The following is an 8,017-nucleotide window of genomic DNA, read 5'->3' on the forward strand; positions in this document are numbered from 1 at the left end:
AGAAACATGGGATAGCCTCAGGAGGGCCTGGATCAAAACCCACTGGCCCCTTCTGTTGCTACTAGAAGGCTTTTAAAGGAATGCCAAGGGGGGAAGCAAAAGACCTCCCTCCAGCACAGCCAAGTGCAGACCATCCCAATCACCTGGTAAGCACGTGATCAAGCCATTCCCTAATGCAGCCCTGCTGGGTAAAGCAAGCTCAGATCTCACGAGGAGACCTCTGTGGGCTCCCACAGCTATTTAGACCCCAACCTCTTCTTTCTTTGCTTGCTAGCCACCCTGAAGTACACAGACCCTTCCTCATGAGCTCCCACCATGCCTGTTCTGTCACAGGTCCAAAGCAACTTCTGAAATAATGAACCAAAATACATCTATCATCCTTTTACACTGATTATCTTGAGTTGCAGCAATGGAAAGTTGATTAGCACAGCTATTACAAAAAAAAAAAAGATGAAAAAAGTATTGGTGAAGTTGGGAGAGAGAGGGACTCTCAAGTTCTGTTGGAGGGAAGGTAAATTAATACAGCCACTATGGGAAAGAGCGTGGAGTTCATTTAAGAAAATCAAGACTAGAACGCCAGGTGAGTCTGCAATCTCACCACCAGGCGTATATTCAAAGGAATCAACAAGTCAAAGAGCTGTGTGCGCCCCAGGTGTAATGCAACACTAGTCACAACAGAATAGAGTCCACCTAATGTCCACTGGTGGATGGATAGATGACTAGAGAAAACGTGTGTGTGTGTGTGTGTGTGTGTGTGTGTGTGTGTATTCTTCGTCTATAGAAGAGAACGAAATCTTGTCATCTGTGGCAGCACACACAAGCTTGGAGGGCATTATGGTAAGTGAAATAACCCAAGCACAGAAGTACAAATACCATATATTCTCATGTCTATAGGAGAACCAAAACTGTTGATTCTAAGAGGCAGAAAGTATAAGAACTACCAGAGTAAAGGAAGGACTGGGAGAGGGGAAGTGAGCTGAGGACAGGTGGTGGACACAGAGGAACAAATGGGCAGAAGGGACAATGTCTAATGTTCTGTTCCACAGCTCAGTAAATACGGTTGGCAATAATTAATTGTACATTTCAAAATGGGTAGAGGGGATTTTGGATGTTCACCACACAAATAAAAATGAAAGAAATGATAAAGCTTTGAGCAGGATATGCCAACAACTGCCTTGATCTTTCAGTATACATTGTGTCCACCTATTGAAACATCACTCTGCACCCTATACATATGTATAATTATGATTGAACCTCATACACATGTATAATTATAATTTTAACTAACTTTGAAACAAGGTCTGGAGTACCCCAGGCTACCCTCAAATCTTGATATAGACAAGGAAGATAAAACTTTTAAAAATCCATTTGTTCAATAGGAACAGGAACCATCTGTGGAGACAGACGCATCAAAATTGAATTTAGCAGAGACTAACATGTAAGCCAGGCAGTGATGCTTAATTTTCAGGGAGAACCTGTACCTGTTAGAAGTCCATTTAGCAAACAGGTGATGGTGGTGGTGCACGCCTTTAATCTTAGCACTCAGGAGGCAGAGGCAGGTGGATCTCTGTGAGTTTAAGGCCAGCCTGGACTACAGAGCAAGTCTCAGGACAGCCAGGGCCACAGAGAGAAACCCTATCTAAAACAAAAACAAAAAAAAAAGGCCATTCAACTGCTTGAGGTTTGAGTAAGGATGTTGGACTAACCAGATAAGGGATTTATTTTCTCACACAGGTCTGGAAGGAGGCCAAGAAGGTGTAGGGCAGTGATAGTGTTACTCTATTAAGGACCTAGTTCTTCTACAGCTCCTTCCAAGTCCCTGGCATGTGATACTAGTCTTCATGGATCCATGGTGGCTGCTGCATGCCACAGGGACTATGTCCTCTGTAGGAAAAAGGCAACAGTGAGACAGGCTGAGCAGAACACCAAATCCCCGCTCTCCCTTCCTGCTCGTTTTTTTCCCCCTTTCCTTCTCCCCTCTTGCACCAACTCGCTTGAGACAAGGCCTCACTCTGTAGCCATACTGGCCTTGAATTTGAAGCAATCTTCTTGCCTCTGATTACCAAGTTCTGAGAGCACACGTGTGAGACCCTGCACCTGGCTTTCTCTTTTCTCTTAAGCAGGGATACAATGGCCTTCTTCAGAGCTCTAGTCAGAAAACATCTGCCTTCCTCAGCTGGAGCTGTTCACATGGCAACCTCTAGCAGCAAAGGAGCCCACACACAGGAGGAGGAGGAGGAGTGGATGGGGGGTTTGCAAGCCCTGCAGCGCTTTGAAGAAAGCCTGGTTCTTGGGGCTGGAGATAGGGCTCAGCAGATAAGAGTGAGTGCAGCATTTGATTTCCAGCTGCACAGTGAGGAGCTCACACCTGCCTGTAACTCCAGCTCCAGGGTGTCTGGAGGCCAGAGGCACTTGCACTCTCCTGCACACACACCTGCACATACAAATACGCATATGCACAGTTTAAAAACTAATCTTTGGCCAGGCAGTGGTGGCACCTGCCTTTAATCCCAGCACTCGGGAGGCAGAGGCAGGTGGATCTCTGTGAGTTCCAGGCCAGCCTGGTCTACAGAGCGAGATCCAGGACAGGCACCAAAACTACACAGAGAAATCCTGTCTAGAAAAACAAAACCAAAACCAAAACAACAAAAAACAAAACAAAACAAAACCCTAATCTTTGAAGAAAGTTTGCTTTTGAAGTGAGGAAGAAGTGGGACCCTCTGGAGCAGAGGGCAGAGTCTCCAAGCCCTAATTAGCAAATCAAACAGCCCTGCTCACTGCCTCAAATTCTCTCCCACAAGACTCTGGATTGGAATGCCAATTGTGAAGTTTCTTTGTAAATACTGAGTAAGAACCAAGCAGTCAACATTAGTAGCCAACTGTCACTGTGTGTCACTGCCTCTGACTTAGGAAACAAGGCTTAAAGATGAAGATTGTTCGCACAATTTTGAAGTTCCCTACAAAAGTCTAGTTGAGGAGGCTCTTAAACACACCTACAACAGAGGCCACTATGTGACCACCCAGTTCTGGTCTCCTGTCCTTGCTGGGAACACCTCCTGACTTTCCTTGCAGTTAAGTATGGCTGGGTGGCTAATGCTGTTCCAGGCCTGGCCAGGAAAACCTCCAAGTTCCCTTTCCTTCTGTTCTTGAACCCAAGTCACAACAGAATGTCTGTGGCAACCACCTGCTAAAGACTACAAACTCAGAAGCAGCCTGGCTCCCTGAAGAGTCACACAGAGTGTAGCATCCACCGGCCATGAAGGAGCATTGGCCCCAATGTTCTAAGACAGAAATAAACCTGTTGTGTCCAAGTATTCACACAATGGGTGTACTTACTAAGTATGCTTAGCCCAGTGAGCCATTATTCTAGCCATTTAGTTATGGAGTCTTAAAATGTTGATGCTGTCCTTTCTTCCACCTCCCTGTCAAACTTTCTAGGCGTGACAATCCTTAATTCTCAACCACTGGGAGGGAATAGTCCTGGAAAACAGAGTTCAAGGAACCCTAACCATGGAAGTCTGAGCTTTTGGCTTCATTCTCCAAGAAGCTGGAGTGAAGATGACCCTGGACCTTTGGAGGTTCCATTGACAATGGAGAGAGGCTACCCTGGGCTTGGGAACTTAGAATGAAACCATCAGATGCTGACCCTCACCCCATGACCATTGGATGCTAGGGATCAGGAACTCACAAGTAAGTAGATGTCTCGTTCCTACCACCTACAAGGCTGGCACCAGAGTGGGTCTACTGTACCAAGTCTCCAGGACATGGAGATGATCTGTGACCTGTGCACATAGAACCTTCAAGGATCCAACCCCTCCACAGACACTGGACTCGAGGAGAAAACATCCCAGTTCCATGGAGGTTCTCTGGGCTGTCACACACCACAGACTCTCGTGTTCACTAAGAAAGTGGCTAAAGGACAAATGCCTTCTGTTGGAATTGTGAGGAAGCGAAACGTGTCTCCACTGCAGTACCTTCTGAGAAACTGTCAAGAATAACATGGCCTTTGGTTGGGGATGGAGCTGTTGGTAGATTGCTTGCCTACTAACAGCTCTGTATTCGATCACCAGCACCATATAAAACCAGACATGCCTATAATCCCAGCATTTGGGAGATGGAGGCAGGAGGATTATAATTTCAAGGTCATTCTTGCTACATAGTGGGTAGCCTAGGCTATAAGATTCTCCACCACGCCGGGAGGTGGTGGCGCACGCCTTTAATCCCAGCACTCGGGAGGCAGAGCCAGGCGGATCTCTGTGAGTTCGAGGCCAGCCTGGGCTACCAAGTGAGCTCCAGGAAAGGCGCAAAGCTACGCAGAGAAACCCTGTCTCGAAAAACCAAAAAAAAAAAAAAAAAAAAAAAGATTCTCCAAAGAACAAAATGAGAGTAACAGGTCCCGTTGGAATTGGTTCCTTTCCCAATAGATTTGGAGTTTGGGCTCTGGCTTAGGGATTTGCATATGCAAAACATCTGAAACCACAAACACTGCATTTATCTTTATTTTTTTTTGAGGGGGGGTCACACATTTAGTCAAGCACTCTACCACTGAGAGTTTCTCCCACAGCCCTCACTGTACTTCTTGCTGTTGACTCAGCTGCCTCTCTTCTTGCTGGAGCTTGAAGACCTTCCTGACCTTGAAGGGTAATTGAGTTTCTCATCTTTTTTTTTTTTTTTTTTTTTTTTTTTTGGTCACAGTGCTTTGTGACTCCCTTGGAGCCATAAGTCCCTGTTTATGGCCACCGTGATCACAATTTCCAATCTAACCTTTGAATTCACGGTTATTAAGACTTGTTCTTCTGCCCTAAATGGTCCAGGAAATTCCAGCACACGTGACTTCCATAGCTGTGGAGACAGCATGTCAGAATCAAGAGCATGAGGGAGTGTGATGGTTGGTTTTTGTCAATTCGACACAGCTAGTTACTTGCTAGGAAGGAAGAAACTGCAGTTGAGAAAACGCTCCCATCAGATTGGCCTGTCGGAAATTAACCATTGATGTGGGAGAGATCAGCCCAATATAGGCAGTGCCATCCCCAGGCAGGTGGTGCTGGTTGTGTAAGAAAGCAAGGCTGAGCAAGCCATGGCGAGAAAGAAAGCCAGTAAGCTGTGTTCCTCGATGCTCTCTGCTTCCAGGTTATTGCCTTGAGTCCCTGATGTTTCCTTCATCGTGGACTGTAAGAGGAAGTAAACTCTTTCCTCCCCAAGTTGCTTTTGATCACATGGTGTTTCTCACACCATTGCAAGCAAACTAGGAAAGGGTGTGAAGTCTTTTCTGATTTTCCAAATAGACAATACAGGTCTTAGTAAGACCCCTGAGTTCTGCCTGGGGACAACTGAAAAGGAAAATATGACAGGCATTTTTAGAGGTTATCTGAGAACGGTAGTTATGGAACCATGATGCCTTCCATTTGGGAGCTGAAAGTGGGAACTACATTTCCTGTGGACTCATAGAACTTACTAGCGTGGTTCTTTTTCACTTAGGTTATTTGTTTCAATCTCAGGAGTCAGCTATTCCATTATATGAGTGGTTTTTCCAAACGTGGTTTCCAGGCCAACAAGATTGCCATGGTTTGAAGAATTTGAGTATAAAACATTCCTTATATGTTCATATTTTAGATACTATTTGCCAGCTGGTGATAATACTGTGGGAAGCTATGGAATCTTTAGGTTCCATAGCTTATAGAAGGTCACTAGAAGTGGGCCTTTAAAGATTACATCCAGCCTGATTCTTGCTTGGTTCCCTGCTTCCTGGTCCATTGCTTTGTGAACAGTCTCTGCTACATGCTACTTTTCTGCCATGGTGACTGAAATCCTCTACTGCAACAACCCAGATAAATCTTTCCTCCCTCTGTGACTACAATGTTTACAGAGACCCCAAAAGCAACTAATATGAGCATTGCTTTGAAATTTTTTAGAAATACAGATTCTCTAGTCACATTCCTCAGGGCTGTTTTCATCATTAGCTGCACCCATAACAACAACAGTTAAAAATTCCTTAACTCTGTGCTATGGACTGAACTACATCTCTCAAATACATATGTTGGAACCCTGTCCCCAAATGTGGTGGTATGTGGAGATGGGGCCTTAGGGAAGCAACTAAGAATTAAATAAAACAGATCCTTCTGATGAGATTAGTCCTCCTAAAAGGTACTAGAGAGTTCTCTCTCCCCTTCCCTATCCAATGTGAAGAAACAGCAAGAAGATGGCCAGCAGTCTATAACCCAGGGAACAAGCCCTCGCCAGAACCCAGCCATGCAAGCATTGTGATCTTAGACTTTCAGTCTTCAGAAATGTGATAGAAATCAATTTCTGTTATCTGCACCATCCAATTTGGGGGAATTGTGGCTCGGTGAAAACAAGCCCTTAGTTCAACCCCCAGCGACACACAGGGACAACAAAACCTCTCCATTTCTGGGATTTGATTATTGCAGCCCAAACTGCCTAAAGCATCCTTTCTGCATCATAGCTGCTTACTGTGTCCCATCCCCTAAACTGACTGGAGGTGGGTCCTTAGGAAGGTCAGTAAGTGGTGAGGGCAGAGCTGGTGTAGAGAGGGTTATAAACCAGAGAGAGGCTACTCACTGCTCCCACAAGAAAGCGCTGAGTCAGCAAGCAGGCTCTCACTACACACAGAATCTGTCTTAGCTTAGACTTCCTGGGCTCCAGAACCATGAGAACTAAAAAAAAAAGATTACTTGCTATTCATGTGTGTGTGTGTGTGTGTGTGTGTGTGTGTGTGTGTGTGTGTGTGTCCGTCCCATGGTGTGTGTACAAAGGTGAGATGACAGCTTTTAGGAAATGGTTCTCTTTTCACCACGGGTTCTGGGGATCAAACTCAGGTTGTCAGACTTACACAGCAAGCGCTTTTACCTACTGAGCCACCTCACACAGCTCTTAGGGTTTTGCTGTTGTTTGTGTGTGTGAGTGTATGCCACGTATGTTCCACTGCCCTTGGATGCCAGAAGAGGATGTTGGATCCCCCAGGGCTGGAGTACAGGTGGTTGTGAGTCATCTAACCTGGGTGCTGACTCTTAACCCCTCAGCACTCTCTCCAGCCAGTCACCTCCCCCTTGATAAATGCTTTGTTGTTTAAAACTACCCAGTATATGGTACTTTGTTGACAGTAGCCTGAACAGACTAGAACATATGTCCTTACATCAACCAGTTTCTAGGGACTGTGGGGCTCCAGATGGCCAGAATGGGTCATATTCCCTTTCTGGCGCTGAGTGATATTGGCTACATTTATAAATTATGGACTGGAAAGTAGAGGAGTGTTTCCTAACTACGGAATTCAACATTCGGTCTTAAGAAAGAAAAGGCATCTACCCTAAATGTCCACCACAAACGTGTGCCTGACTTTGAATCATTTCTCTCTAGCTGAACCTTTCTCTGTGTGTTGTACAAACTGTCCTCAGTCATGTCTCAGCCATGCCTCTACACGGTCGAGCCTCTCACCTCCATCTTCTTGCCACAGAATGAACTTCAGGGTTGACCTCCAGCACTCCGCACCCCCCACAGGAACAGCCAAGCCAATTCTTTCTCCCATCCCCAGGGGTTCTTTTACTCACACAGCTCTCCCTCCAAAGGTTCGAGTCTCTATTCTTCTTCCTCCTCGTCCTCCTTCTCTTCTTCTTTTTGTATTTTTTAACCTTTTTATTTTATATGAATGGGTGTTCTGCTTACATGTGTGCCTGTACACTGATTTTAGGATTCCCTGGAACTGGAGTTACAGACAGTTGTGAGCTGCCATGTGGGTGCTGGGAAATGAATCCAAGTCCTCTGGAAGAGCAACCAGTGCTTTTAATCCCTGAGCCATCTCTCCAACTCCTTAAGTTTTTCTTGAAAGTAGTAGATGATCTGTTCATGAAAGTATTCAAACAAAATCCTCAGAGCCCCATTGGAAGCTTGTGTGAGGAGAGGATTCAAGCATTCGAGTGGAGTTACATATAATATGCATCTCCACACATATCTGTGATTTTTTTTGTTTGTTTGTTTTTCGAGATAAGAGTTTCACTGTGTA

Source organism: Peromyscus maniculatus, chromosome 4 (genome assembly GCF_049852395.1).
Source record: "Peromyscus maniculatus bairdii isolate BWxNUB_F1_BW_parent chromosome 4, HU_Pman_BW_mat_3.1, whole genome shotgun sequence".
Classification (NCBI taxonomy): Eukaryota; Metazoa; Chordata; class Mammalia; order Rodentia; family Cricetidae; genus Peromyscus; species Peromyscus maniculatus.